At 37.0% G+C, this 27,858-nt stretch overlaps 1 protein-coding gene across 2 annotated transcripts in view; it reads right to left on the bottom strand.

Moving 5' to 3' along the window:
- The window catches only part of DPP10 (dipeptidyl peptidase like 10), a gene marked incomplete at both ends in the record, with an annotated part of 1,290,793 nt that overhangs the window by 782,177 nt on the left and 480,758 nt on the right, over window positions 1–27,858 (bottom strand). The window lies entirely within an intron of this gene.

The following is a 27,858-nucleotide window of genomic DNA, read 5'->3' as shown; positions in this document are numbered from 1 at the left end:
ATAAACCATAACAATGAAAAGATAAGATTAAACTCTAAGATGTGTTTCCAGGCACATTTAATGGTAAATAGCAAAAAAAAAAAAAAAAAGTATTTACCTGAATGAAATGAAAACACTAATTTGAAAAGATACATGCACCCCAATGTTCATAGCAGCATTATTTACAATTGCCAAGATATGGAAGCAATCTAGATGTCCATCAACAGATGAGTGGATTAAAAAGGTGTGATAAGAAGATATATATATATATATATATATATACACACACATACAATTATATACATGTATATATATATAAAGGAATACTACTCAGCCATAAAAAAGGTTGAAATTTGCAGCCACATGGATGGACTTGTAGGGCATCACGCTAAGTGAAATATGTCAGACAAAGATAAAAATGGTATGAATTGCTTATATGTGGAATCGAAAAGTACAACAAACTAATGAATATAACATAAAAGAAGCAGACTTACTGATACAGAGAAAAAATTAGTGGTTACCAGTTGGTGGGGGCAATATATGGGTGGGGGAGTGGGAGGTACAAACTATTGGGTGTGAGACAGGCTCAAGGGTATATTATACAACATAGGGAATATAGCCAATATTTTATAATAACTGTAAATGTAAAGTAACCTTTAAACACTGTATAAAAATACAAAATTTTTTAAAAACATCTGATTTTAACATGTTATTTCCTTTTCAAAGAAAAAAACAAGTTTGGGTCCCACCAGAGTGGGAGGGAACATCGAGGGGGTAGCAGCTGTGTTGAGTATTAAAACTAAAGCAAGATACCAGAAAAGGGCATCTTGAGATGGAGGGAGGAGTCTATAAAACAGAAGAATTGACATGAACAAAGGCCTTAGGTTATGTAGGGACACTAGGAAAGAGGAAATTTTTCATGCAGCTGCAGAACAAAGCGTGAGGAAAATGGTGGCCAGGGCCAGATCTCTAAAGGGTGTTGCAGGAACTTGGTTTTACTGAACAGGCAAAAGGAAACTTCACTTGGAATTTAACCAGGTTCGTGAGTGATGAGCTCTGACTAAAGAAATTTCATTCCAGTTGTAAAATGAGGAATGGATTGGAGAGGAGTGCAATTCAGAAGGACTCAGACAGACTCTTGGAAGCAATCTGGCAGAGAGAGGAGTGTCTCTGGAAGAGGCAGTGGCTGTACTGTTGAAGCCTGCCTCTCTCTCTTCCCCAAAGAGCACAGCTGTTTCTCTCAAGATTGCTCTCCCCACTCATTCATTCACACATGCATTCATTCATTCAACAAATATTTATTTTGGTTCTTTTATAAATACTGAGGATACAGCAGTAAGCAAAACCATTTCCCCTCTCACTGAGGTTGTGACATCCTTATAGTACAACTAACTTCCTCACACTTTATGAAATGTCTGCTTCAGTGCTTAGTTATTCCAGGACCTAACGGAAAACATGACTTCTGAGGACATTTCAAGCCCCAAGACAAAGGGTGGGATATTTGGATAAAAAATAGATAAATAAAATAAAAACAAACACTTTACTTTCTTGAAATTATATCATGCAGGTTAACTAACTGCTTTCCTACTCATAATATTACATGTACCGTCACAGTTTCAACACTTAATGACAATTTATTTTCTGCAAAGCACTATCCTGAATGGTTTACCTGCATTAGCTCATTTAAGCCTTACAATGATGTAATAAATTCAGAACAGGGGTAGCCAGAACAATGACTCCTCAAAAGATGCCCACATCTTAATCCCCAGAAACCGGTACTATATTATATTACATAACAAAAGTGACTTTGCAGATGTAATTAAGTTAAAGGTATTGAGATGGTGAGATTTTCCTGTGTTATCCAGGTAGGTCCAGTGTAATCACACGAACCCTCAAAAGTGGAGAACTTTTCCCACTTGTGGTCCAAGAGACAGCTGTGACAACAAAAGAAAGGACTGAGAAATGGTAGCTTGAGAAGTAGTTCTGTTTCTCGTTCTGAGACGTTGGGGGCTATGTGTCAGGACCAGAGAGAGGTCTCTAGGAGCTGAAGCTGACAGCTAGCAAGGAAACAGAGACTTCAGTTATACAACTGCATGGAAGTAATCCCACCAAGAAGTGAGTGAACAGGAAATGGATTCTCCCCTAGAGCCTCCAGAAGGGGATGTGGTCTTGCCAGCATGTAGATTTCAGCCTGTTGAGACCTGTACTGGCTTCTGATCTTCAGAACACAACATTTATGTTGTTTAAGTCACTCCATTTGTGGGAATTGTTTTACAGCAGTAACAGGAAACTAACACAAGGATTACGATTATATTTTTTAAGTGATGAGGAAACAGAGGCTCAGTGATTTAAGCTACTGTGCTCATTTGAGGCAGTAAAGAGACTAAGCTAGGATTTGAACCTAGCGAACTCTGGTTTCACTGTCCATACTTTTCCTCTATCACTGACTTTACTTGAGTTTGGGCATTAAGTTACTTATATTAAATAGCTGACATCTTAGAAAGTATGTTTTCTTTGAGAAATTATTGTGTTAGGCAATGTGTCCTAGGAAGCTATAAGATTGATGTGTTTCATGGATGTAGAACAATATTGAAATCAAAGGTAATTTCCAAACTCCAGATATGGGAACAAAAAAGGGAACTTAGTGCCTGAAAAAAAACATTACGGGGAGATTGGTTCAGTCATTGTTTTACTGAAAGAAGACTGTTCTTTGTACAGAAGAGAAAATTGAAGCCTAGGTTTTAAGCGGCTTACACATGGTCCTTGAGCAATTTGGCAGAGCTGGGACCAGAGTTCGGTAAAGCAGAGAAGTCGTCCCTTAAGAAGAGCTGAGAAGATGAGAGATGTCTAGGAGATGTGTGTGTGTGTGTGTGTGTGTGTGTGTGTGTGTGTGTGTGTGTGTGTGTGTGTGTGTGTGTATTGAGGGATTGGGTTGGGGATCTGGTGATATATGGGGAACGTACGGAATTCAGCCTGGCTCTGTGTGTCTATGCTCATGCTTCATCCAGGGTAAGTAAGAAGTGTTTTTCCCCTTGATTATAAAATGAGTGCCTGTCTTATTTAGAATTGTTGGAGAATATAACTAATTATAAAATAATAAAATATACAAGAATTCATAATAGCTGTAATCTATTGAATTTTTTGTTTGTGCCTCTAAATCACTCGTCACCCTTTTCCCTTAGCTAAGCTTCCCCTTAGTTCTGTGCCCTGGGAAGCTGACCCTTACAGATGTAGGACCTCTGGTCCACCAGCTTCTGACTGGTTTCAGCCAATGGGGGGAACAGGCAGGAGATAGAAGGGTAGAAGGGAAAGTGAGGTCAGCAGGACTAGGTCCCTCTAGTTGTTGAGGGTCCTCCCATGCAGCTTCCCTCTATAATTTCCCTGCTCTGTTCTTGCCTCTTCAGACTTAAACGTGGTGATAACTTCCTGCACTATCCCTTGTTGGTACCACAAATTAGCTCTCTCATCTTTTTTTTTTTTAACTTGCAACTAAAAGCATGATGCCCAAAACAGCAAGAAATTCCATTTAACACAGAGATTAATAGGTTTTTGATTAAGAGTCTGAAGCAATGTACCAAAAAGTACTGTGAAGAATCAGGAAATAGAGTTGATAGTATTCAGAGAAATAAGCCATCAAAAATGCAAATAAAATTATTTTGAAAGCCTTATGTCCTTTAATATATATATTTTTTTATTCTCACAACATAAATATTAGGACAGAATTTAAATGAAGAAGTATTTTATTAGAAAGTAAACTGAAAATACCATGAATGTCTCCAATGGGCACGATAAAGCACTATATTCTAGTATATACCCTGGCGACTAGCCCGTTGTCCATGTAAAATGTTGTACTGTTTGCAAAAAAACTGGAAGCTGTGTCTTTTGCTGACCATTAGTTCAGGAGTCTCTTGTAATCCACCATTACAGGTATTGGCAAACTATGTTCTCAATATTCTATCCAATTAGATGTTGACAATGGAGGGAGAAGGCCATTATTCAACAGAGCCTTGGTGATAGACTAGAGAACAACTTCTTACCTTGGTCAAGGCAGCTGACTACCAGCCTTAGTTTTGTCACCTGTAAAATACTTATAAATTTTACATGCCCTAAGTACTGCCGTATAAAGTTCTTGCAAAGCTCAAAAGACAAAAACAAAACAAAACATGGTACTACCTCAAAGCTAGGTATTCTTGAGATAAGACACCTGTGGAAGACAAAACATTTTGGTTTGCTTTACGAACCTTCCTACTGCCTTACATGAGCACCAGAAGGCTGTAATCTCTAGGCCCAGATTTGAGCTAAAGTTGCTTCTGTGTTATGAGTCCACAAAGAATTTCTGCTCAGTTGGGGTAGGCTTTGCCTACTAGACTCTCAAGTATATTCCATAAAAACTTGTGAGGCATGGAGATACCAGACTCTATCCTATTTGTGGTTTTCAAGGTAGGTATAGTCAGCCATACAAATAATAAGAATTCTTAAAGGAAGGACTTGACAAAAACATGTAATATGTTTCCTTTCCAGAGCCAGGACTTGACCAAACTGATGAATTCCGTTGGATCATTGTATACACATAGACACAGTTTTAGCCTAATTGTATCAAATATTGGAAATTAAAAAGTTGCTTCATGTCACTCTTCCTATATAGTTTTGTTGGTTTGGATCAATGTTACAGTTCTTTTCTGTAAACTCTCATAAATGAGTTGTTCTGAACCCGTCCAAAACTTCGAATTTTCTGTGTCAGTGATTATTGTTTCTATTAGAGAAAAGAAATGAGCCTTGACACAAGGAACCCCATCATTTAAAATCACTCAGCCGGGTGATACCAAATTCAAGATTCTGTTACCTTCAAGATTGAAAGCAGACAAAGATTGTACATCACTCTCCCTTTTCCCTCCAGCTCTCATCCCTCATGTTAATAGAAGCCTTTCCTTCCTTCCCACCATTCCCATTTCCAGGATTTATGATTTATTTAGCCAAGGCTGTTTTCATATTGACTTCTTTTGTTTTCCATTTTACCAGTTCTTGTTTCTTGTAAAATATATACAAATGTGGGTATCGTTATAATCGTAATGTTACAATTTTTGCAAGGTGATGTTTCTCAAAATGTGTCCCATCTATGACCTTTATCCAAAAGAGTTGACATCTTTTTGTAGTATTTAAATTTCTTATAAACTATTTAATGATTACACTGACTAGGGAAAATAGAGATATCCTTTTATATTGGAGTAACAAAAACTAGAGTTCCACCTATCACTTTTCCTAACATAGACTAGTATTCCCAGGGATTCTCTTAGGAATTATGTTGTGAACTAAGACACGTTACTACAAGTAAAATTATTATTGAGGTAGTATATATCTAGAAAACTTCAGTTTTTTCTGCCCACTTGATAACCTGAATATTTAAACCTGTATATTCAAAATCATAGAGTTACAGATTTAAGGTGTTAATATTGGCTAAAATATAAAACAAGCAAAAAAAAAAAAAAAAGAAAAGCTCTGGTGTCTTAATTAAAGAAGTTAAAAACTGTCTTCAACCTGTACTTCATACAATTTCTATTTTCTGGCGACTGAAGTCAGAAAAGAAGAAAAAAACATAAAAAAGGGAATGTCTGAATTGATGCTTGCATGTGTTTTGTCTCTCAGTCATCTTTTAAACGGATATACTCCCCACAGCCTTGAGCAATTTATAATGCCATTATTATATCTATATACTACAGTCTATGACAGAGAAAGTAGAATGTGATTTCCAGGTAGGGAGATCAAAGACTATTTCAGAAGTGAGGGGACATCATTTAACTGAAGACTGACAGATGATTATACCTCGCCTCAAGTCACCTGTGATATTAAAAATAAATTAAATCCCTAGAAGAAAAGCAAAACTATTCAGTTTCCACATCTGTCCGTAAGTTTGACGTTTACTACTTTTACACTAGCAGCTTAGAGAAATACCTTTACATAGATTGATTCTTTCAAAGCTTGAAAGAAAAGTCCTTTGTGCATCAAGGGGGCATCAGAGCAATCTTTCCAAACAGCCTGAATCCTAGAATTTCTAATCTTTCTGCATTCATATCTTGAGAGTATGTTTTTGATTATTTATATGAAGTGAGAGATTTACCTATTTGGTTACACCTGCCAGAATTGTAAATTTACAAGTAATTTTTTATTCCAAATATGAAAAACAGTATGTTATGGAGCTCATGAAACAGGAGAGAAAATTTATACATGAAGTTTACATTGCAAATGGACAGAGCATAAATATGTTCATTAGAGGAAAGATGAAAAAAGAACACTGGTGCTGTTTTCAAAGTTGGTCCCTGTCCCTCGCTAAACACAATCATTTTTAGAGAAATTCAAATCATTACATGAAGACCACTCAGGAAAAATACGTACTCTCTTTGACAAGCTTAAGATCGGCTAAAGTGGTAGGTGAATTAGTCATCTGCATATGTTAATTACTTTAGGGAGATTATACAGTTCTCTTCTGAATACCTTTACTTTTGTTTAGAATCTCTTTAAGCAGGCGACTAAGTTTTTTTTTTTTAATTTACCTATTAGAAATAAGATATACATCACTTCCTTTGAGAAAAGGAAAATAGTAGCTTTCATCAAGTTCAATTCAAGCAAATCATATTAGGTCAACTACTGTTCTACCTATGAAAGAAACAGAATTAATCATGGCATAGAGTCCTCACTCTGTAGTATTTCAGAGTGGAGTCAAAGCAATCATATGGTTATGTTTGCCACAGTAATGTTGTATAACAAGCATATCTGCTGAACAGCTGGTTGTCAGTTGGTCTGAGGTGGCCGTGGCCAAGGTAACTGGGACAACCCAGTTCTGCTCTGTGTGTCCTTAATCCATCAGCAGGCTAGTCTGTGAAGGTTCTCATGGCAATGGCAAAAGGCAAGAGCAAATAAGCCTCAGTGTGCAAGTGCATTTCAAGCCTCTGTTTGCATTGTATTTGCCAACATTGCATTGGCCCAAGTGGATAGTATGGTCAAGCTCAAAGTCCAGTGAGCAGATACTAAAAACAAGATTACAAAAGGAAACAGGGAGGCGTAATGCATTTCAATCTGGCACCTTTTCAATCTAACACAAAAACTATATTCAGAAATAAATGCAGTGTGGTAAGTACAGTATTAGAATTAATAAGGTAGACAAATATGTGTAATTCAACTTGTATAACTGCCATGTCCTTAGATGAGTCCTTCCAGAGCAGGTAATCTCAGAAGATCTGAGACTTAAAGACAAATGGTCATTTGTCAGACCCCCAGGGAAGGTAAGGGCATTTCAGATATTGCGGATATGTGGAAACTGAATATACGGAAAGAGTATAATGGGTAAGTGGAACTATAGGGTCAGCATATGATAGTATGTCAAGTGCAGACGTGGGTGGCAAGGACAGCAGGAGTGCGGAAGAGTGGCAGTTGAGGATCTGAGACAGGAAGCTGGGAGCCAGACCCTGAAGAATGTACCTGGGGAATGTCCATTTCCATGATGGGTAATTCTCCTTAGAGTAGGTTCTAATAGGATGGGGAGAGAGGGAGGAGTGAGATACCCAGAGGACACCAGTTGCAGGAAGGGGGAGGGATGGATGTAAGAAGGCAACCATGGAATTGCCCAATATAAATTCTACTGCTTCACAGTATTTTTGAGATTTAGTTCTGATCATGATCGTTTTAAATTAAAAATATATATAAAGAATTTTTCCCTAGGTAATTTTCTCATGTAATTTGAGATTACTGTGCTACTCTACATAATAATTACACTTAACACAGACCTTCTACCCAGAGTTCTAACGCACTTTTTCAATGCACTACAACTTGATCCGTTATGGTTTAGTGCTAGAAATACATAAACAGGTGAAGTTTGTTCTTATATTTATGAAGGCAGCCCAAAACGCCAGTAGTGGTAACTGTTTACAGGGACAGCATGAGTATTTTTAAAAGAATTTTAGTATAAAGCCTATAATATCAGCATGTGAGACAGGATTACTTGCATGCCGACCTCTGCTTTATTTTAAACACTGTACCAGTGGGAAACACTGCCTTACATTGTAATTGTGACTATGATTTCAATAAGCTATTGTACAAACTGATTTCCCTAGCTCAGTTTCTCAAATTGATTTTCTATACCTGTGTTAGAATGACCTTATCTGATCTAGTTACTTATCTGCTCAAAATCATTTGATGATGCTACTGATTGTATTGACACAAGATACTAAGCCCTTTACAACTTGGCTACAACCACCTTTCCAGACACATAATGCTATCACTATCCCCAGACTTAACCAACAATCAATTCTTAGTTCCCCCAGTCTCCTTCTCTCTCCTCTGACTGTGGATATCCAATCCATTCACCCAGGACCCAGGTCATATATGATCTCCTTTATAAAATTTTCCTCAGTGGAGAGTGAAGTTACAGGGAGTGAAAAAATGAAGTGTGATAGCCTTGCATAGATCCATACTGATAATGTTCCATAAACTGAGAAATGTGATTAACTCAAAACTCAGTGACATTTTAAAAAAAGGAGAAAAATAAACACAAAACACCCACCAATCCGCCCAGTCAGAATAACACTTCTCTCTCCAGAAGAATTAATTATATAAACAGGTGATGAAATTTAGGTTCGGAGAAGGTTGGGAAGTGAAAGATATGATGAGTATAGAAGAAAGTGTCTCTGACATAGAGTGAAAAAAGTTGAAAATGTGGAGTAGAGAAAAAAAGTTCTGGTACATAACTTTTCTAGCAGCTTAACTGAAGTATAATTTGCATAATGTAAAATTCATCCAGGGAAGTATACACTTCAATGAGTTTTGGACATGTAATTTTTTTTCAAAGACCCTTAATGGCAATTAGAAAATCTATCTTACAGCAATGCATTTGTAAAAGTCATCTTTAGACTTGCAGGTACTCTTAAACGTCTAGATTTTCATTACCTCTTACTACTTAATTATGCTATTTATTTGTATTATTTACCTTTCTGCTATTAAATGATAAGGTTGGTAATTTCACTGTTATTTTTATGGACATGTGTTTATTAAATAAGTTGGTCTTTAGATCTGATTGGTTGTGGCAGTTAAAGTCACGATCATGCTTTTGGAGTAATTTGCAAAGATTCTTATACTCCTTACATAATTATATCCAGAAGGGGTTTATGAGATGGAATCTCAGGGAAGGGGGTGAAAATGATATTGCTGAGAATTCTGGAAAGAACATGAACACAATGACCTCCTCCTTAAAAGCTTCCTAAGCCTTAATTAAGTTTTGGGGTAATTACCATAAACTCAAGGTCCAGCCCAAATTGAAAAGAAAACCTACACTCACAAATAATAGCCATGTTGATGTCAACTTATTACACATTTTGATGTGTAATAAAGATTTCTGGAATAGGTTTACTGGACTTTCAATTAAAGGAAAATAAAGAGTAAACATGACACTTAAACTGTCGTATTTTACTATTCTATCATTTTAACTTCCAAAAAGACAGGTTCACTTTTAATCAAAATTATTTCATTTGCTTCTGTAGGTTTATCGTCTCAAACTATGATACATGAATTACATGCAAGCATTTCAATTACAAAGGCTACTTAACCATGTAATTTGACAGCCGTATCACAGAGTATATCATTGGTTAATCTGACGCTGGGGAATCAAGGTATCGTATTTAAATTTTTCAACTTCTGAAGACTCAGGAGTGTGTGCGTTTATCTTTTTAACTAATTTTATAAATCTATTTTCCTATTTTAATTATTGCCACATTATGATTAAATTTGAAAACTATCAAATACAATGTACATTTTCATGAAAGGCTAAAACTATATATTAGATACATATACAGTTTTATTACATATATATATATATATAAAACAGTCATTCTTCTACTATGTCGCCTTCATTTACTACATTTGGGGAGGTTAGGCTCAGCATGACTCCTCCAGCCTGTCTTTCTGTTCTAACAAACATGCAAAGAACATGTTCACCATCCATGGTCTCAGTCCTGGACTCTTTCCCTTGACCTAATACACCACCAATTTCTTTCTTTCAGTTGACGTTGATCTCATGCCTACTATACACCAGGCTTTTTATTTAGCACAGTCCAAAGGAGGTAGAATGGGCCTGCCCCTTTGGTAAGTTTTACCATCTAGTGGAAGAAACAACTTGTATATAATTAAATAAGCAAGCAAGAAAATGTAGACTGTTTACAATTGCTATGAAGAAAACAAACAGGGTGGTGTGATCGGAAGTAACTTAGAGGCCCTCTTTCAAACAGCTGCACGGCAAAGCCTTCTCTGAGTAGGTGATACTGAGTGGAGACCCGAATGGGACAGAGCCAGGCATTTGAAGGTCTGGGGAAGAGCATTCTACACAGACGGGGGAAAATGTGCCAGGACCCTGAGACAAGAGAGTTCAGGGGCTAACTGGAGAACTAAAAGGAGAAGAGTATAACTGGAAATAAGTTAGCATGGGGCAGGGAGGGGAAGTGAGAGAAAAAACGAGATGAGGTTAGAGAAAGACAAAGTTATTCAGTCATTGAGCTTTGAAAGGAGTTCAAATTTTATTCTAAGGCCTATGTGAAAGCACTGATTTTTCTTTTTTCACTAAAATAGGGTTTAGGTAGGAGAGTGATAGGATCTCATTTCTAATTTAAAATTCTCTGGAGTGTGTCCTGCAGCAGGCCTTGGGGGAGGGCCGGAGTGGAAGCGTGGAAATCCACACACAGCAGTGGCCTGGGCCGCGGTCTAGGGAAGAGAGGAACACGATGCTGACTAGGAAGCTGGTGGAAGGGAAATTGGGAGAAGTGGCTTCCTTCTCACTTTATTTTCATGGTGAACCTCAGGGCTTCCTAAATGGCTCCGCCGTCAGAGTAGGGAAATGAGGGAAAGAAGAAACTAAGATAATGCTGTAGGTTTTTGACAAGAGCAATGGTGCCTGATAGTTATTTTGTTTTGTTTTTTCCTTTTTCACCCTTTCATTCTTTGGTCATTGAGAAGAATATTAGCAGAAAAATACACTGGACAATACAAAAGTTCTTTTAAATGGATTTGGTATTACTGATAATTAGGAGATCTCTTTGTTACAATTAACAGATATTTTTAATCTATGAACTTCTGGGTTTTTTACTAGTAATTTTCCTGTTTTCATTCTTAACATGCCTATGGGATTGACACACTCTGCTGACTAGCAACTATGACAATTTCTTTTCCTTTTTTTTCTCTCTTTTTGCTCAAACGTGCTACAAACTACAGTTACCTTAGGTAATATTCCTCCTCGTTCAATCTGGCTTTTTGAACCCAAAGGCAGCTGTCACAAATGTGCACCAGGCTTACCCCACTCCACAACCCAGGGTCTGTATTTAAAATGAAATACACATATTCTAGCAAAAGGATGAGAAAAATGAGGCTAAGCACCAGTGATTTTGATGAGAAAGCTTATCCTTTTGTGCATTAATTGGCAGGAGTTTAGAAGCAAGCAAGTACATCTTTTTATAGTTTAATACTGAGTGGCAGCAGAATGGAACCAAATCAGATTTGTTGCTGTAATCTATTAAAGTATTAAAATAAGTAGAGAAACCAGAACTTCCAAGTATTGGCACATGGGTTCGTGGTAGCAAATTAAAGTTATGAAATCTTGGGTCCTCTGTGTCTGCAGCTTTATATGTCACGTGGTTCCAAGTACCTATTTCAGTTACCCAAAGCTAATTTGTATAGAGGTCGTATAGCTTAATGGTTAAGTCAGAGCATGGCCTGTTTGAACTATACTATCTGGGCTCAAACACTAGGTTTATTCCTTACTACCTGTATGGCACCAGGTAAATTACCTAGCCTCTCTGAGCCTCAGTTTCTTCACCTCTAATATGGGCATAATAAAAGGTTCAAATTCTTAGATTATAACGAGAATTAAATGATTTAATATAGATGAGACAATTTTAAAACTGCATGACTGGTGTGAACTCAATATAAGTTTTACCTACTTTTTGCATTATTTTGCTTTTTCTCCATTCTTTTAGTTATTCAGTCTACTGGGCAGTCCCCCAAGCAATAGTAAAATTCTTTGACAGCACTCAATTTTATATAACTGATGAAAGCCTTTAACCATGTGTAAAGGCTAAAATGACCTTAGGAGAATGCAATTTATATTATAATGGCTTAATGGATCCAATTATATTATATCAGCATAAAAACTTTTAAATAGAAAATTGTATTCACCAGTAAAAATGTTCTATATTTCAATGAGGAGGTTCATATGCCAACTGTTTATTAGTCAAGATTCAAGAAATATTCACCAGTTAGTATTAAGTTTTATGATTTTTAATTCAATGTCCATTAATAAGTTAATTCAGAAGCAAGAAGAGCTTTTGTAACATGACATTTAATTATAAAATAGTCTTAAGTATAAAGCATCTAGGGCAAACTTTTCAACAAGTATAACTAATTAAATCTTTCTAGGGAGAGATTGGACCATCTAGTAACTCTGATTCATGGAAAGAAAACTTCTGCAACAGTGAAAACCACTGGCATTCTCTTTATATCCAATTTTGACATTCACTTAAAACAAACACAAAATTAATAATCAAATGTGTAACGTACCATTAGCTCTGAATAGTGTCATTAATATTGTTTCAAAGAAAATGGGTTTTGATATCAAACCTAAAAATCACTGGAGGATAGTTAATATATAGAAATAATATTTTAGTAGGACAATAATGCTTAAGTAATACAAATAATCTTTCAGATTTGAAAGTTTTATTTGAAAAATTGTATTTGAAGTAAAAAAATAATTACAATTAGTCACTATTTTACTTCAACCATCCCTACTGCTACAACAATAAAATGTGTGAGATTAGTACCATAGGAAGGTGATAAAGGATTTTATCACAATTTATTGGTTCTGGACCTATGGATTTTTATAGATAATTATAAACTTTGTGTTGAGAAAGAAAAGTTGAAGACTCTCTAAAATATATTGGTATAAGTGGTCAAAATAAGCAATAGAAAATGTTAATGGTCTACGATGGCATAAATTAAAACCTATTTCAGTTACAATGCTTAAAGAAACATTAATAATTTTCTTTAATAAATTTATTTATTTAGTCTGTGTTGGGTCCCTGTTGCTGCGCACGGGCTTTCTCTAGTTGTGGCAAGTGGGGGCTACTCTTCATTGAGGTGCGCAGGCTTCTCACTGCGGTGGCTTCTCTTGTTGCGGAGCACGGGCTCTAGGCTCATGGGCTTCAGTAGTTGTGGCACGCAGGCTTAGTAGTTGTGGCTGTCAGGCTCTAGAGTACAGGCTCAGTAGTCGTGGTGCATGGGCTTAGTTGCTCCGCGGCATGTGGGATCTTCCAGGACCAGGGCTCGAACCTGTGTCCCCTGCACTGGCAGGCGGATTCCTAACCACTGCGCCACTAGGGAAACCCCAGTGAAGGTTTTTATAAAACTGATTCTTAGAAGTAGGATTAATCAGTTAATGAATCTGAGCATTTAAACTTTTGAGAAATATAGACAATTTGTTCTCTGAAATGGTTGGGCCAATTTATTCTCCTATCAATAGTAAATTATATTGCCTGTCATCCTCATGCTCTCTGAAACACTAAATATCATTTATCTTTACATTTTGTCAATCCTGGTTAAAAACTGCCATGTCATCGTTGTCAAGACTTGCATTTCTTTATTGAATTTGGGCCATTTTGGATTTCTATTTTAGGAATTTTCCTAATTATATTCTTTGTTTTCTACAGTATCCTTTTGTACTTTTCAAATTCTAGGGGCTCCTTATGAAGTGTGGCTTTTTTTCTTCTGTATTTTACATAGGTTACAAATAATTTTTTTCAAATTTGTCACTTGTCCCTGATATTTGCTTATGGAATCTTGGTAACTGTGGGATAATGCCTCTTAACCATATTCTTTAGTGCCAGTGTAATTTAACAGTGACATTTAAGATGTATTGTGAGTCATTTGCAGATATTATTAGAAAGCATAAGATTTGTGAACATATTAATTATTAAAAGATAACTAAGATCAGGTCATAGTTACTCATATAATGTTATGCTTTCCACTTGCTTCCATGTGTTTCCTAGATACAGAGGATAAAGCAATAAAACAGACATACAGACACACACTGTCTTCACTTCACTGCCCTCAGAGGGTTGTTCTGATTGAAGAATCAAGAAAAATGATAGAAGGTAAGGGAATAAAGTTACTTAGCAAAACAAGCAAGCAAATAAAAAACTCTAAGGGAGATTATCCTCCTTATAGTTGATTAATGGAGATTTAGCACACACAAAAAACTCATTAGGTGGTATAAAGTGATTACAAAAGGCTACAGAAACTGACAAAATTTTTTTAGGAAGAAACTAATTGACATTTGTGCCAGAAGGCAGAAAATTAATATTTGATTGTGTATTATAAAAGAAATATATCATAAAAGAAATCATAAAAGAAATATATCTAAACACACAGTTTATATATTTAAAATTGTATTTTATAAGTTTTAAGTGATCCTTTGCCACTAATTACCTATTTACTAATTAATTTTTATCATTTATTCTTTATAGTATTTCATGCATGCAAAAATCTGGAATGAGGGCTTCCCTGGTGGCGCAGTGGTTGAGAGTCCGCCTGCCAATGCAGGGGACACGGGTTCGTGCCCCGGTCTGGGAAGATCCCACATGCCGCGAAGCGGCTAGTCCCGTGAGCCATGGCCACTGAGCCTGTGCGTCCGGAGCCTGTGCTCCACGATGGGAGAGGCCACAGCAGTGAGAGGCCCACGTACCAAAAAAAAAAAAAAAAAAAAAAAGATCGCTGATGTTCTCAAAGTAGAAATCCAACACATAGAATGGAAAATAGTACCGAGGAAGGTAATACAAGGAAAAATATCCTGAAATAAGGGAGCATTGAACCTGCAGACTAAATAGGTACAATAAATAAAACAACAGAAACATTTACTGAACAGCTAGTATGTATATATATCCTAGTTAATTTTTTATTGACCTTCAAGAATAAAGAAATTTTACTCTTCTATAGGCAGAAAAAAAGTCACAAGGGAGAAAAAGTAGGCTACTTTCAACCTTCTCCACTGAAACACTATATGCTAAAAGACAATGAAATACTATCCAGAAAGTTCAAAAAGGAAAGTATAATCTAGTAATTCTCTTTTATTTCCAACTATATTGTCATTCAAACAAAAAGGCAACAGGGAATATTCAAATATTCTGCTTAAACGTGAACAAAAAAATCCTTCAGGAAATATTGCACTGTTTTTCTCAGAAAAAAATAAACTGCCCAATGCTGAAATTCAGCTAGGAGATAAATTAAAATAAATTGCTAAAAAATGGGGACACTATGGTAGAAGAGCTAGTGATAAGCTTTGGACTTACTTAAATATAACACTTAGACAAAATGGTAGGAAAATTATAGACATAGACTGGTATATAAATGCTGAATAAAGCAACAAAATTAGGAGGAAAGGTGAGAGAAAGAAACAAGGAGAGAAAAGGCGTTAATAATTGTGTCTTTCACAGCAAAGAATCAACTGACACTGTAAAAATGCAATGTATAAGTTGATCATGTTAATAATTTTCATGATATAAAAAAATTTTCTGAGCAATTTTTCCAAAGTTTATGTAATAAAAAGCATTTATGTAAAAGTTCAGCAATTTTTCAATTTTACTTCAAATTATTTTACTTCCATTAAAATCAGCTAAAAATTTACTTGATTTATTGTAGATTTATTTAAACTTTCTAATTTAAAGTACCCTCATTTAAAGCAACTGGCCACCGAATTTAAAAACACTAAGGTAAAAAAGGAACAAAAAGCATATCAACACTTCAATATTAACCTAAAAGATATTTTCACTAGTCACTGTTCACTAGTTATCTGCTGTGGGATAAATGTTTCTTTTTTGAGTACACGGCCACTAATTGAAGTTCAAAATTTTCCTTTCAGAATAATCATACCACAGCATATTTTCTACAATTTTCAATTTCATTTTCTTTAAAGAAGAGCAAGATGTTAACATTAAAAATGTTTGCAAAACAGTCTGATTGCAATCTTTCCAGATTTTTTTCTTAAATCTTATCCATATGTTTTACAGTTGCCTCTCTCACACTAATTTTGCAAAAAAATTTAAAAACTTAAGTCTTTCAAAAGCATTCCATTTAGTTTCATAAATACAACTCATATTTTTCCAACTTCATGTTTCATCAGCTTATAAAGTATTTTGTCAAAATATTAAATTGAAATAACAAGTATAACCTGCATAAACAGGTTTAGGAATAAACCTATCTGACTCTTAACATACAGCTCAACTGATAGGAACCTAAATGTATGGTTGTACTAGAGAGGTGGTTATTGATGATGAGTATCTATTACCCCACAGACAGCCAGTTAAATGGATGTCTACGTAGAAAGCCTCCACTGTACCCCTTATGAAACATAATGTAAAGTATGACCTCATGCTTATAAATTACTTCTTTGCTCTATTTTTTTATTATATATGTATAACCATCTAGGTAGTCATTCTTCTATATGCATATATATGCATAGAAAGAGGTTGGAAATTATATTCACTAAAAAAATATTAACAGTGTTAATATATTCAGTAATATATTTCATTACCTCATCTTTCCATAAGTACCTATCATTTTATTACCATATTTTGTTATCATATATTATGTTTTACTATATATATATTACTAACATCATATTACTATTCATGGACTATGAAATTAAAAATAAGTAAACAAAATCACAAAACACAAAGCAAAAGTGCAATGGAAAGAAAATCCTGATTGAATTTGCGATGCTGGGCAGTGCTTTTGGTTGTGTGATTAGCACAAATTGACCCCTTCCTCCTTCCAAAAGAACACTAAGACCTCTCCTTTCATGGAGCCCACGAGCTGCAGAGAAATACAGTCAGCAAATTCATTCCCCCAACCACAGTCAATATTAAGTGTGGACCTGTGACTTAGGCAATCCAATCAGGTCACATCACAGAACTTTTTCTTAATTAAAATACCAGACAGGAACATTCTTCCTCAGCCTTTCGATACATACAGGGAAACATATAGTCCTAGTTGCTAGTAAGGAACCATCCTTCATCCATGGAAAGATCAATACAGGAAAAAACTGGCACTGTGGGGAGAAATGTGGTCAATTTTAATGGCATTGACTTGATGAAGTTGCCAACTCTATGGCTTCCTGTACTTCTGTATTCCTTTTAGGTGAGCAAGTAAGTCTTTCTGCGTGTGAAACTGTGTTCATAGGACACCTAAAACACCCTCATTGACACATTCATTTATTAGTTGAGAACATCGATCCTTCTAACTACCTAAATAACACACAATTATCAAATTTGTACTTGAGTATAATCACAAACTCCTCAGGCCATGGATCTTCAATCTTTGTGAATCTTCAAGACTGAATACCAAATCTGTGAAAATCAGAGGTTTACACTCATCAGACGTTTCCCTAACTTCAAACTAATTCAGTCAAATTGACTGTGAGTGTGGACTTAACCATTTTTAGGCAAACTAACGCTTGTCAGGAAAATGAATGAGAACAAGTTCAAGATTGATGACATTTCCGGATAATAATAAAAACTGAAACCCAAAGAGTGATTAGCAGTTAGCAATTAGTTGTGATTACCATCTAAATCAATCTCATTCTAAATGGGATTTTAAAAAAACAGTGAATAAATCGTGGAGAGCCAACTTATTCATAGTAGTCTAACTTGGTCTTTAACTGTGCTCTTCTAAGGAGTGAATTCAAGTTTGCCGAGTTGATTTTCATAGTAGTTCATGACTAAACCAGAGATGCCCCCCAGCCATTTTACTACTGCAAATTATTAGTATGGAAGTAAGTGAGCAAAACTGATTGTCTCAACATGAAAAATAGATATAAAAATAATCTAGAAAAACAACTATTTTTAAAGCTTGCTTACCTTCTTTAACAATGAAAGATTAAACATCTAAACAGGCTGTCCCTTAGGGAAAATGGAAAGTAGTCTCAGATTTTTATTCACTGCCCCTTGCCTCTTTGCCTGTGTTTCCTATAAAACTTCATGGTGTCTTTCTCTCTGTTTCTTTAGTGTCTACTTGCTCGCTCCAACTTTTACTTTTTAGTCACAACGTAGCTAAAGTATAATTTTGTTTATGTCACAGCAAACTGAATGAAGCTTGGCATTCATTTATCTCTGTGTGAATCAAATTGGTATCTCTTCTTCCAGTGGTGACTTTACATTTAAAGCCATAGTTCTAATAATAGAAGGAAGATTTATTCCTTCTAATGAAGATTCAAATTATAAGTGAGTAGGTGGTAGTGAAAGCCCTCTTCCAGGGAACCAATAATGGTACCATGTGATTATAATAATGGTACCCTGTGATTATAATCTAGTTTATCTCTTATCTCAGTAGGTGAAAAGGTAGATAAAGTAAGGTAGCAAGTTAAATTACGTCTGTAAAAATTTAGTTTCTTAAAGTGGCTAGCATACCATAAATTATGGTATCCCAATATGACTCAAAATTTGAATGTTTCCTTATCTCTCAAACTGAATGTCAACTTTGTGGAATTGCTAGGAGCTCTAAACGTGTTACTACAACTAATATATCGGGCACAGCGTCTGATACAAAGAAGGTGCTCAAATTTCACTCTTTTATTTAAATTGAATATGTATTGAGCCACAAAGTCTGGGTTACATTTGCAAAATACATTTGTCTGAATTAGCTGGTTGGGTTGTCTTTGTATGCTAAGGACTCCTAAACAAACTCATTCTCTTTGCTATCCTTCAATTTCCTAATCTGGGTTAGATGCACACCCTATGTGCTATCTTAATAGCCTGTGCTTAACTCAGTCATCCATCTCCTCCTGATCTACCCCATTAAGTTTTGAATCCCTTGAGGGCTGAGATCCAGTTACCAGAGTTCAATAATTTGGGGATTTGAGGAAAGAATAAAAAAATTGAATCAATTTATTGCTAACTCCTAATTTAATTTGGTGTGAAATAAACAAAGCTGCATTAATACATTGTTGCTAAGAACCCATTATTTTTAAATATAAATAGTTAACGGAAAAAAAAAAAAACTTTAAATGTAAGGAGTTCTGTTTAGCTGCCAGGGTTTTAGGCAAAACTCAGATGCCTGGAACTTTATCCCTTGTCCTGAGAAAATAATCTGATGATGATAATCTCAGGTGCTAGGAGATTAGACACCATCTGTCCTGCCTATGTTGTGTCCCTACCATCAGTCTGTCTTCAGTATATCAAAACAACATATAACTTTCATCAAATGCAAACTGGAAGAATTTAAGAAATGAGAACACTACCAATATAGGAAATCATTTTCACCTTTAAAAGGGGAGGCTTTTAAAATATATTTGAGGTACATAGGGGCCCAGCTACTAAATTGTTTTGATCAGTAAACCCTTGTAGTACCAATACCTCTAGAAAAAGTTTTCATCTTTGCGCCTGTGATATAATAGGAACCATATATTTGGTCTTTACCACAGTTCTTAGCACAGTGCTCCTAAAACACTTGTACATTTATCAAGTGGTAAGGGTGAGAGGGCATATTTTGTTATTTATAATAAACCCATTTCTGAGTTTATGCTAATGAGGTGACCCTTGGTGGACTCAAATAGCTTCAGGATGGGGGCTGGTTGCTGGAAGAAACAACTATGTGATTACAGCGTTGGAACTTCCAACTCTACTAGCAGAACTCTGGGGAAGGGAGAGAGGCTGGAGATTATTTATCAATGGCTAATGGTTTAATTAACTGCGTTTATGTAATGAAACCTCCATCAAAACCCAAACAAAGAGGTTTGAAGAGACTCTGGGTTGATGAACACATCTCCACATGCCAAGAGAGTGGTGTACTCCAAACTCCTCCTCTGTGGACCCTTCTAGACCTCATCCCATATACCTCTTCATCTGGCTGATTATTTATATCCTTTATAATCTCCTATATAATAATCCAGTGATAGTTCAGTAAAGTGTTTCCCTGAGTTCTATGATCCACTGTAGCAAGTAATCAAACCTCAGAGGGAGTCATGGGAATCTCAGATTTGTAGCCAAGCTGGACAGAAGTGTGGGTACCCTGGGGACCCTCTACTTGAAGTGGGCATCTGATGTGGAGGGACAGTCTTCTAGGACTGAGCCCTTAACTTGTGGGGTCTGGCTAACTCCGGGTAGTTAGTGTCAGAATTGCTTAGCGTGAGGAAAAACTCCACACATTTGGTGTCAGAAGTGTAAGTACAGAAACAGTTTTTCCTTTTAGCCTCCGACTTCACCTTCATGTAAGCCACATCTAGATTCCTGAGTCCTGATTTATTTCCCGCTTTTAACCTTCCACTCATTTCACCATAGGCTGTGACTAAGCCTGCCACCAATCATGTGAGAAGCTCGCACATGCTCCAGGTTAAGCTTGGCCATATTCTGCCTTGACCCTGCCCAAGTTCCCAGCTTTGCTCTCTTATTGTCTAAATCATCTTTTTGCCAAGCAGGGTCTGGACATTCAACTGTAGTTGAGGTAAAGTCAAGGCTGGGAGAAGACTGAGTTTGGGCCATAGAGAGTAGATTCCAGGGATGTTAGTTAAGACAACTAATACTAGCTTCTATAAAGGACAAATCCTAAAATCTGAGTGACTTAAAACTTCAAATTTCAAAGTCACATTTCAATGCAATAGGGACCAGGGGTGGACTGTTTTTTCCCATGGAAACAGTTCAGAGCCAGGTGCTTCCCCCAGGTCCTGGGAATTCTGTACATTTAGCCAGATAACAGGAAAAGAGGGCTAGGGATGCTTTCCGAGCCTTGCCTGGAAGAGGAACATTTCACTTGCACTCGTATCACATTGACCAGATGTCAATCACATGGCCACACATTACTGTCAGGATGCTGGAAAACGCAGCTGAGCTTGGGCCCAGGAAGAGAAACGACAGAGTTATCAGTGAGTACTGACATAACCTGCCACCTGTGATACCTCAAAAAGTCAAGCAGATAATCCTCAGAAGGATCGATCTCAGGGTAACTTTGTAAAAGGATCCTCCCCAAGTTCATTTAATTTAGTGTGTATGTTTATGTGTGTATATCCTGGCTGTAATCTCTGTACAGTGGAATCAAACCAAAATTTAAACAATGAAATTATATTGTAAAAATACTACTCAGGAAGCCACGTGAACTCCTTTGTATAGCTAGTAATCCTCTTCCTAAAAAGTAATGGTCCCATAATTTACATTTGCCTTAAAATAGGAGTATAATGTAGTTTGATTTCTTAAAGGAGTCACACATTTGCTGTAATAATGCAAGGCTAGTATGAGTCTGCATTGCTTTTTGAAAAGTATATTTCATGAGCCAGAACTGTTGAATCTTTGATGGTTTACCTGTCAGACAGTTCTATTAATACACCAACAATGGAGCTATGTTATTGGATATAGATATCCCCAAATTAATCGTTCTATCATTTTACATCTCCATTGCCCAAGAATATCTTATCATTTATGTAAAGGTGTCAGTTGGTCCAGCTGTTGGAGACTAACTGTGAAGTGTTGGTTAGAACAGCCCAAGAAATGAATGGCTTAACAAATCTGAATGAGCCTGGTTGGCTTAGTTGTCCAGAACATGTAATTTGTGAGATAATTATTAAGACGTCAGTCATTGTTTAAATTGGAAAGCCCTGTTGCAACACCACTAGGCGTATTGCCCTGACAAAGTAATAGGCAAATATTTTCAAGAACCAAAAAGGTACTCTTGGGGGAAGAATCTGAATACTTGGAAAATATTCTACATAGTTCAAGAAAAATAATTTACTCAAATCACAAAGTCTTATTGAAAAATAGTAAATGTTTGGTTTTACCATATGAAGAATGAAAGTATTATAAATATTTTATTATTTAATGTACTGATAAATGACCCAGTACAAAAAAAGATATTCTATAAACAGATTGTTCATTATTTCTGGCTGTGTACACACGTACTAAATTGTTGTGAATCAGATTTCGACATGGCACAGCATCTGAATTCAGAAACCATTTTCCTCTGGAATAACTTACTCAGTCACTCATGCTCCAAGAACATATAGTGAATGCAAAATATCTGGACTAAAAGAAAAAAGAAAAATATCCTTACCATCGAGGACCCTTCTATCTAGTGAAGAGAAATAAATGCAAAAAATAATGAGATTATGAGATGTCTATTAGAACAGAAGCCTAGGAGGACCTTCAAGATGGCGGAGGAGTAAGACGCGGAGATCACCTTCCTCCCCACAGATACATCAGAAATACATCTACATGTGGAACAACTCCTACAGAACACCTGCTGAACGCCGGCAGAAGACCTCAGACTTCCCAAAAGGCAAGAAACACCCAACGTACCTGGGTAGGGCAAAAGAAAAAAGAAAACACAGAGGCAAAAGTATAGGGATGGAACCTGCACCAGTGGGAGGGAGCTGTGAAGGAGGAAAGGTTTCCACACACTAGGAAGCCCCTTCGCGGGCGGAGACTACGGGTGGTGGAGTGGGAGAGCTTTGGCGCCACGGAGGAGAGCGCAGCAACAGGGGTGCGGAGGGCAAAGTGGGGAGATTCCCGCACAGAGGATCGGTGCCGACCGGCACTCACCAGCCTGAGAGGCTTGTCTGCTCACCCGCCGGGGCGGGCGGGGCTGGGAGCTGAGGCTCGGGCTTCGGAGGTCGGATCCCAGGGAGAGGACTGGGGTGGGTGGCGTGAACACAGCCTGAAGGGGTTAGTGCACCACGGCTAGCCGGGAGGGAGTCCTGGGAAAAGTCTGGACCTGCCTAAGAGGCAAGAGACCATTGTTTTGGGGTGTGTGAGGAGAGGGGATACAGAACGCTGCCTAAACAAGCTCCAGAGACGGGCACGAGCCATGGCTATCAGTAGGGACCCCAGAAACAAGTGTGGAATGCTAAGACTGCTGCTGTAGCCACCAAGAAGCCTGTGTGCGAGCACAGGTCACTCTCCACACCGCCCCTCCCGGGAGCCTGTGCAGCCCGCCACTGCCAGGGTCCCGGGATCCAGGGACAACTTCCTCGGGAGAACGCACGGCGCGCCTCAAGCTGGTGCAACATCACGCTGGCCTCTGCCACCGCAGGCTCGTCCCGCACTCCGTGCACCCCCTCCCCTCGGACTGAGTGAGCCAGAGCCCCCTAATCAGCGGCTCCTTTAACCCCATCCTGTCTGAGTGAAGAACAGATGCCCTCAGGTGACCTATATGCAGAGGCGGGGCCAAATCCAAAGCTGGACCCCGGGAGCTGTGAGAACAAAGAAGAGAAAGGGAAATCTCTCCCAGCAGCCTCAGGAGCAGTGGATTAAATCTCCACGATCAACCTGATGTACCTGAATCTATGGAATACCTGAATAGACAACGAATCATCCAAAAAATGAGGCAGTGGACTGTGGGAGCAACTGTAGACTTGGGGTTTGCTTTTGTGCATCTAATTTGTTTCTGGTTTTATGTTTGTCTTAGTTTAGTATTTAGAGTTTATTATAATTGGTAGATTTGTTTTTTGATTTGGTTGCTCTCTTCCTTTTGTTTTTATATATAAATATATATATATATATTTCCTTTTTCTCTTTTTGTGAGTGTGTATGTGTATGCTTCTTTGTGTGATTTTGTCTGTATAGCTTTGCCTTTACCATTTGTCCTAGGGTTCTGTCTGTCCTATATATTTTTTTAGTATAGTTTTTAGCACGTGTTATCATTTGTGGCTTTGTTTTTTGGTTTGGTTGCTCTCTCTTACTTTCTGTTTTTTTTAATATTTTTTATTACTTTCTAATTATTTTTATTTTTAATAATTTATTTTTTATTTTAATTATTTTATTTCTTTTTTTCTTTCTTTTTTTCTCCTTTTTCTTCTGAGCCATATGGCTGACAGGGTCTTGGTGCTCTGGCCAGGTGTCAGGCCTATGCCTCTGAGGTGGGAGAGCCGAGTTCAGGACATTGGTCCACCAGAAACCTCCAGGCTCCATGTAATATCAAACAGCGAAAGCTCTCCTAGAGATCTCCATCTCAATGCTAAGACCCAGCTCCACTCAACGACCAACAAGCTACAGTGCTGGACACCCTATGCCAAACAAATAGTAACACAGGAACTCAACCCCACCCATTAGCAGAGAGCCTGCTAAAATCATAATAAAGTCACAGACACCCCAAAACACACCACCAGACGCTGTACTGCCCACCAGAAAGACAAGATCCAGCCTCATCCACCAGAACACAGGCATCAGTCCCCCCCCCCACCAGGAAGCCTACACAACCCCCTGAACCAACCTTAGCCACTGTGGGCAGAAACCAAAAACAACAGGAACTACGAACCTGCAGCCTGCGAAAAGGAGACCCCAAACACAGTAAGTTAAGCAAAATGAGAAGACAGAGAAACACACAGCAGATGAAGGACCAAAGTAAAAACCCTCCAGACCAAAAAAATGAAGAGGAAATAGGCAGTATACCTGAAAAAGAATTCAGAGTAATGATGGTAAAGATGATCTAAAATCTTGGAAATAGAATGGAGAAAATACCAGAAACATTTAACAAGGATGTAGAAGAACTAAAGAGCAAACAAACAATGATGAACAACACAGTAAATGAAATTAAAAATTCTCTAGAAGAAATCAATAGCAGAATAACAGAGGCAGAAGAACGGGTAAGTGACCTGGAAGATAAAATAGTGGAAATAACTACAGCAGAGAAGAATAAAGAAAAAAGAATGAAAAGACTCGAGGACAGTCTCAGAGACCTATGGGACAACATTAAACGCACCAACATTCAAATTATAGGGGTCCCAGATGAAGAAGAGAAAAAGAAAGGGACTGAGAAAATACTTGAAGAGATTATAGTTGAAAACTTCCCTAATATGGGAAAGGAAATGGTCAATCAAGTCCAGGAAGCACAGAGAGTCCCATACAGGATAAATCCAAGGAGAAACACACCAAGACACATATTAATCAAGCTACCAAAACTTAAATACAAAGAAAAAATATTAAAAGCAGCAAGGGAAAAACAACAAATAATATACAAGGGAATCCCCACAAGGTTAACAGCTGATCCTTCAGCAGAAATTCTGCAAGCCAGAAGGGAGTGGCAGGACATATTTGAAGTGATGAAAGGGAAAAACCTACAACCACGATTACTCTACCCAGCAAGGATCTCATTCAGATTAGACAGAGAAAGTAAAATCTTTACAGACAAGCAAAAGCTAAGAGAATTCAGCACCACCAAACCAGCTTTACCACAAATGCTAAAGGAACTTCTCTAGGCAGGAAGCACAAGAGAAGGAAAAGAGCTAAAATAACAAACCCAAAACAATAAAGAAAATGGTGTTAGGAACATACATATCAATAACCACCTTAAATGTAAATCGATTAAATGCTCCAACCAAAAGACATAGACTGGCTGAATGGATGCACAAACAAGACCAGTATATATGCTGTCTACAAGAGACCCACTTCAGACCTAGGGACACATAAAGACTGAAAGTGAGGGAATGAAAAAAGATATTCCATGCAAATGGAAATCAAAAGAAAGCTGGAGTAGCAATTCTCATATCAGACAAAATACACTTCAAAATAAAGACTATTACAAGAGGGAAAGAAAGACACTACATAATGATCAAGGGATGAATCCAAGAAGAAGATATAATAATTATAAATATTTATGCACCCAACATAGGAGAACCTCAGTACATAAGGCAAATCCTAACAGCCATAAAAAGGGAAATCGACAGTAACACAATCATAGTAGGGGACGTTAACACCCCACTTTCACCAATGGACAGAGCATCCAACATGAAAATAAATAAGGAATCACAAGCTTTAAATGACACATTAAACAAGATGGAATTAATTGATATTTATAGGACATTCCATCCAAAACCTACAGAATACATTTTCTTCTCAAGAGTTCATGGAACATTCTCCAGGATAGACCGTATCTTGGGTCACAAATCAAGCCTGGCTAAATTTAAGAAAATTGAAATCATATCAAGTATCTTTTCTGACCACAACACTATGAGACTAGATATCAATTACAGGAAAAAGAATCTGTAAAAAATACAAACACATGGAGGTTAAACAATACACTACTAAATAACCAAAAGATCACTGAAGAAATCAAAGAGGAAATCAAAAAATACCTAAAAACAAATGACAATGAAAACACAACGACCCAAAACCTATGGGATGCAGCAAAAGCAGTTCTAATAGGGAAGTTTATAGCAATACAGTCTTACCTCAAGAAACAAGAAACATCTCAAATAAACAACTTAACCTTACAGCTAAAGCAATTAGAGAAAGAAGAACAAAAAAACCCAAAGTTAGCAGAAGGAAAGAAATCATAAAGATCAGATCAGAAATAAATAAAAAAGAAATGAAGGAAACAATAGCAAAGATCAATAAAACTAAAAGCTGGTTCTTTGAGAAGATAAACAAAATTGATAAACCATTAGCCAGACTCATCAAGAAAAAAAGGGAGAAGACTCAAATCAATAGAATTAGAAATGAAAAAGAAGTAACAACTGACACTGCATGAATACAAAGGATCATGAGAGATTACTACAAGCAACTCTATGCCAATAAAATGGAAAACCTGGAAGAAATGGACAAATTCTTAGAAAAGCACAACCTTCCGAGACTGAACCAGGAAGAAACAGAAAATATAAACAGACCAATCACAAGCACTGAAATTGAAACTGTGATTAAAAGTCTTCCAACAAACAAAGCCCAGGACCAGATGGCTTCACAGGTGAATTCTATCAAACATTTAGAGAAGAGCTGACACCTATGCTTCTCAAACTCTTCCAAAATATAGCAGAGGGAGGAAGACTCCCAAACTCATTCTACGAGGCCACAACCACTCTGATATCAAAACCAGACAAAGATGTCACAAAGAAAGAAAACTACAGGCCAATATCACTGATCAACATAGATGCAAAAATCCTCAACAAAATACTAGGAAATAGAATCCAATAGCACATTAAAAGGATGATACACCATGATCAAGTGGTGTATATCCCAGGAATGCAAGGATTCTTCAATATATGCAAATCAATCAATGTGATAAACCATATTAACGAATTGAAGGAGAAAAGCCATATGATCGTCTCAATAGATGCAGAAAAAGCTTTCGACAAAATTAAACACCGATTTATGATAAAAACCCCTCAGAAACTAGGCCTAGAGGGAACTTACCTCAACATAATAAAGGCCATATATGACAAACCCACAGCCAACATTGTTCTCAATGGTGAAAAACTGAAAGCATTTCCACTAAGATCAGGAAAAAGACAAGGTTGTCCACTCTCACTACTATTATTCAACATAGTTTTGGAAGTTTTAGCCATAGCAATCGGAGAAGAAAAAGAAATAAAAGGAATCCAAATTGGAAAAGAAGAAGTAAAGCTGTCACTGTTTGCAGATGACATGATACTATACATAGAGAATCCTAAAGATGCTACGAGAAAAATACCAGAGCTAATCAATGAATTTGGTAAAGTAGCAGGATACAAAATTAATGCACAGAAATCTCTGGCATTCCTATACACTAATGATGAAAAATCTGAAAGAGAAATTAAGGAAACACACCCATTTACCATTTTAACAAAAACATTAAAATACCTAGGAATAAACCTTCCTAAGGAGGCAAAAGACCTGTATGCAGAAAACTATAGGACACTGATGAAAGAAATTAAAGATGATACAAACAGATGGAGAGATATACCATGTTCTTGGATTGGAAGGATCAACATTGTGAAAAAGACTATACTACCCAAAGCAATCTACAGATTCAATGCAATCCCTATCAAACTACCAATGGCATTTTTCACAGAACCAGAACAAAATATTTCACAATTTGTATGGAAACACAAAAGACCCCAAATACCCA

Source organism: Grampus griseus (genome assembly GCF_964374135.1).
Source record: "Grampus griseus genome assembly, chromosome: 7".
In the NCBI taxonomy this organism is placed as follows: Eukaryota; Metazoa; Chordata; class Mammalia; order Artiodactyla; family Delphinidae; genus Grampus; species Grampus griseus.
Note: the sequence above shows the minus strand (reverse complement) of the source record. Positions and strands in the feature narration are given on the sequence as shown.